A 6,000-nucleotide genomic window follows, 5' to 3' on the forward strand; every position below is an offset into this window, starting at 1 on the left:
TTCTTTGTACAATAAACAACATAAAATTACATTTGGAATATCAGTCTTAGGGCCCTTCCACACAGCCCTATATCCCAGAATATCAAGGCAGAAAATCCCACAATATCTGCTTTTGAACTTTCGATGGGTGAAAAACTCGGGGCTATGTCTGTTTTTATTGTTATTTTAAAGCTAAGTGTATTGTTTTAATCTATTTCTGTAAACCAATGTTTAATCTATTTCTGTTGCCAATGTTATATTGCACTTTATTGTCCATTTCAACTGTGAAATTACCTTCCCCATTTTGGCACATTCTGCACTTTGCCTGGGTTCTATGAATTAGTCTCCTGTTTTAATATTGTATGCTTCATGTCGATTTTAACGATTGTTTTTACTGATATTGATGTTTTTATTGGGATAATTGTTTTATTGCTGTGTATTGATTTGAATGTTTTATCGGGCAACGCCCCATGTAAGCCACCCCGAGTCCCTTCAGGGAGATGGGGCAGGGTATAAAAATAAAGTTGTTGTTATTATTATTATTATTATTATTATTATTATTATTATTATTATTATAAACCGCTCCGAGCCAAACTGGGAGTAGCGGTATACAAGTCTAATAAATAAATAAAACTGGGTTATCTGAGTCCACACTGCCATATATTCCAGTTGAAAGCAGAAAATGTGGGATTTTATTCAGCTTCATGGCACTAGTCTCAATTTTCCCACTCCTCATCTCAATGCGTTCTCAAAGTAATAATGCTAATAGTACAGTAGAGTCTCACTTATCCAAGCTAAACGGGCCGGCAGAAGCTTGGATAAGCAAATATCTTGGATAATAAGGAGGGATTAAGGAGAAGCCTATTAAACATCAAATTAGATTATGATTTTACAAATTAAGCACCAAAACATCATGTTATACAACAAATTTGACAGAAAAAGTAGTTCAATACGCAGTAATGCTATGTTGTGATTACTGTATTTGCAAATTTAGCACCAAAATATCATGATATATTGAAAACATTGACTACAAAAATGGCTTGGATAATCCAGAGGCTTGGATAAGTGAGACTCTACTGTAATACTAATGCATTATCCTTCCCTCCAGTGAGCAGCCGGGCATTATTTCCTGGTGGATGGACTGGTTGGATCTTCTTGCCAAGGTCCAAGGCACTCTCAGGATTTTCCTCCAGCACCAGAGTTCAAAAGCGTCTATCTTACTTCGCTCAGCCTTCCTTATGGTCCAGCTCTCGCATCCATAGCTTACTATGAGGAATACCATTGCTTTAACTATGCGGACCTTCATGGCCAGTGTGATGTCTCTACTCTTCACTATTTTGTCAAGGTTGGCCATTGCTCTCCTCTCTTCTTCTGATTTCCTGGCTGCAGTCTGCATCTGCAGTGATCTTCGCGCCTATAAATATAAAGTCTGTCACTGCCTCCACGTTTTCTCCCTCTATTTGCCAGTTATCAATCAGTCTGGTTGCCATAATCTCGATTTTCTTGACATTTAACTGCAGCCCAGCTTTTGCATTTTCTTCTTTCTTTCCCCTAGGCTCCTCCTCGCTTTCAGCCATCAGAGTGGTATCATCTGCATATCTGAGGTTGTTAATGTTCCTTCCACCAATTTTAACTCTGGCCTTGGATTCCTCAAGCCCCGCACGTCGCATGATGTGTTCTGCGTACAAGTTGAATAGGAAGGGTGAAAGTATGCAGCCCTGCCGCACTCCTTTCCCAATCTTGAACCAGTCTGTTCCATGATCTGTTCTTACTGTGGCTACTTGGTCGTTATACAGATTCCTCAGGAGACAGACAAGGTGACTTAGTATCCTCATACCACCAAGCACATGCCACAGTTTATTATGATCCCCACAGTCAAAGGCTTTAGAATAGTCAATAAAACAGAAATAGATGGTGGTATCCGTGAAGTGACTGGCTTGACTATGAAGGAGCTGGGAGTGGCCACGGCCGACAGGGAACTCTGGCGTGGGCTTGTCCAGAAGGTCACAAAGAGTCGGAAGCGACTGAATGAATAAGCAACAAAAACATTGTTCACTTTACAATTTGTTGTTTCCACAATTGATGTATTGACTATATAATTATACCAACTTGTCAGAGTCTGCTTTATTTATCTTTCCAACTCCTCACTAAAACAATTTGAGCACATGCTATTAATTTGCCAAACACCCTTTCCTTTTGCACATTATAAACCCCTGGTATCCTTACATGTCAATCAATCAGTCAAAACTTTATTTCTATCCTGCCCCCTCTCCCCATGGGGACTCAGGACAGCAAACAGCATGAAATAATAAACAAAGCAAATGGGCAAATATAAACAATCAATCATAAATTAAATAATCATAAAGTCAATAAAACACAATTACACAAACCACATTAATAATCATCATAATCATAATATACTTTATTTATGTTCCACCCTTCTCCCTGAAAGAACTCAAAGTTGATGACAGTATATAAAGCGGACACAGGCAAACATTAATTGCCTTGCTACAATTACATTCAATGAGACACACAACACAAACAAAGGCAAAGGCTTCTCCTTTCTTTTATTTATTTATTTATTTCAAATATTTCTATCCCGCCCTTCTCACCCGGAGGAACTCAGGGCGGCGTACAATTGGCAACAATTCGATGCCGACACATCACCAAAAACAACAACATACAAAAATACAACCAATCAAATACAGTATCTATATATATAAAAGAGTGATGGCATCACGACAATTCACAAAACAACAAAAGTACAGGCCCCCCAACCTCAAAATTTGACAACACAACCCATCATCCACGCCTCAAGGTTGATACAACAAAAAGAAAAGAAAAATAAAGTCCTAATTAGAGTCTCACTTATCCAACGTAAACAGGCCGGCAGGATAAGTGAATATGTTGGATAATAAGAAGGGATTCAGGAAAAGCCAATTAAACATCAAATTAGGTAATCGTTATACAAATTAAGCACCAAAACATTATATTATATAACACATTTGACAGAAAAAGTAGTTCCATGTGCAGTAATGCTATGTAGTATTTACAGTAGAGTCTCACTTATCCAACACTCACTTATCCAACGTTCTGGATTATCCAACGCATTTTTGTAGTCAATGCTTTCAATATATCGTGATATTTTGGTGCTAAATTCATAAATACAGTAATTACTATATAGCATTACTGTGTACTGAACTACTTTTTCTGACAAATTTGTTGTCTAACATGATGTTTTGGTGCTTAATTTGTAAAATCATAACTTAATTTGATGTTTAATAGGGTTATCCTTAATTCCTCATTATCCAACATATTCGCTTATCCAACGTTCTGCCGGCCCGTTTATGTTGGATAAGTGAGACTCTACTGTACTGTATTTACAAATTTACCACTAAAATATCACAATGAATTTAAAACACTGACTACAAAAACATTGATTATGAAAAGGCAGACTGCGATGGATAATCCAGAACATTGTATAAGCGAATGTTGGATAAGTGAGATTCTTCTTTAATATGAAATAATTACTGGGATAGAATAATGCAGAACAATATAATCTCTAAAACCAGGACAGTAAATAAACAGGGGAATTCCAGACAGGAAACAATCAGGGCCAGCTAACACCTCCCAACAAAGTATTCCCATCATCAAAGTCTGGCAAATCCTCTGTTTTCTCAGGGCCACAGACAGTAGAAGCACATAAAATATCGCAAACAACACCACTCTGAAAACAAGGGAATTCCAGACAGGAAACAATCAGGGCCAGCTAACACCTCCCAACAAAGTATTCCCATCATCAAAGTCTGGCAAATCCTCTGTTTTCTCAGGGCCACAGACAGTAGAAGCACATAAAATATTGCAAACAACACCACTCTGAAAACAAGGGAATTCCAGACAGGAAACAATCAGGGCCAGCTAACACCTCCCAACAAAAAATTCACTCAGGGAGGAAACAGCCAGGCTTTAAAGCTGCAAGGCCATTACATCCTAATCATTTGCAGCATTCATACTTGCCTCCAACAAACAAAAAAAACCCAATCAGAAATATTGTATATTCACAACCTTTAGGAAATAATATCCCCTGATGGTGCAGCGTGTTAAAGCGCTGAGCTGCTGAACTTCTGGACCGAAAGGCCACAGGTTTGAATTGGGGGAGCGGAGAGAGCCCCCACTGTTAGCCCCAGCTTCTGCCAACCCAGAAGTTCAAAAACATGCAAATGTGAGTGCATCAATAGGTACTGCTCCGGCGGGAAGGTAACGCCGCTCCATGTAGTCATCCCACGTGACCTTGGAGGAGTCTACGGACAACGCCAGCTCTTCGGCTTAGAAATGGAGATGAGCACCAACCTCCAGAGTAAGACACGACTGGACTTAATGTCTGGGGAAAACCTTTACCCTTGACCTTAACTACCACCAATTCCTCAATACTTTATTTCCCAGACCACCATACTTCGCCACAGCAACGCGTGGCCGGGCACAGCTAGTAAAATATAAAACATAAAACGTGTTTAAAATCCAGCTTCTGGAGGCCATGCTCATCTGTGGATCTGGAGAGGTAATATTCTCCATTTCCAAGCCAAGGAGCCTGCGCTGTCATCTCCTGGTCATGTGGTCGGCATGACTGCTTGGAGCGTGTTTTTGCTTTTTCCCGCTGAAGCAGTACCTATTTATCTACTTACATTTTCACATTTTCGAACTGCTAGGTTGGCAGAAGCTAGGGCTAACAGCAGGAGCACACTCTGTCCTGTGAATTCAAACTGCCAATCTTCAGGTCAGCAGTTCAGCAGCACAAGGGTTTATTTATTTATTTATTTACAGTATTTATATTCCGCCCTTCTCACCCCGAAGGGGACTCAGGGCGGATCACATTACACATATAAGACAAACATAGAACAAAGACAGAGACAAACGCATGCTCCGAGCTGGCCTCGAACTCATGACCTCTTGGTCAGAGTGATTTGTTGCAGCTGGCTGCTCACCAGCCTGAGCCACAGCCCGAGCCACTGTGCCCCATTAACCCACTGCACCCCATTAAAACAGTAAAACAAGGTTAAAAGCCATTTCCAAAGTTAAAAGCCACATCCAGAGTGAAACGTCATATCTGGTACATTCTATTCTATTAATTTCTCCAATCATTCTCCAGTATGCCTCTACTCTATCACATTCCCATATCATGTGATTAAACACACCCCTGGTTAAAAAAAAAAAGTGAGAGTTTTGCAGGAGTCCTGTACCATTTTTGTAGCATTTTCCTTCTTACTTCTTTTAGTACATTATATTTTTCCTTTGCTATATTACGGTACTTGTTTTCCTTTGGATGTCTCCCCTCTCGATTTCCATATCCATTCTGCACAGTTGAAATATTTCCTCTATTATTGCTTCTTTTACCATTATAATTTGTTCGTGGAAGTCTCCTGCCACCTTTTTCTTATCTCTCAGACATTTCCTAATTACTTTCTACCATACTATATTATTATTATGGAAAAAAGAATAAATTATGCATCACAATCACATTCTACACAATGTAATTAATGCAGTTTCACTCCACCTTAACTGTCACAGCTCAATGCTATGGAATGCTGGGATGTGTAGTTCTACAAAGGAACAGGCTTGATAGAGTACATGTGAAAAAGATCTTGGAGTCCTCATGTACAACAAGGTAAACACGAGCCAACAATGTCATGCAGCAGCTAAAAAAGCCAATGGGGTTATGACCTGCATAATAGGAGTCTAGTGTCTAGATCCAGGGAAGTCATGTTACCCGTCTATTCTGCCTTGGTCAGACCACATATGGAATACTGTGTCAAATTCTGGGCATCGCAGTTTAAGGGGGATGTTGACAAGCTAGAAAGTGTCCAGAGGAAGATGATTAAAAGGGCCAAGGGTCTGGAGAAGAAGCCCTATGAAGAGCAGCTTAAAGAGCTGGGCATGTTTAGCCTGCAGAAGAGAAGGCTGAGAGGAGACATGATAGCCATGTATAAATATGTGAGGGGAAGTCATAGGGAGGAGGGAGCAAGC

The sequence above is a fragment of the Anolis carolinensis genome, chromosome 1 (assembly GCF_035594765.1).
Source record: "Anolis carolinensis isolate JA03-04 chromosome 1, rAnoCar3.1.pri, whole genome shotgun sequence".
In the NCBI taxonomy this organism is placed as follows: domain Eukaryota; kingdom Metazoa; phylum Chordata; class Lepidosauria; order Squamata; family Dactyloidae; genus Anolis; species Anolis carolinensis.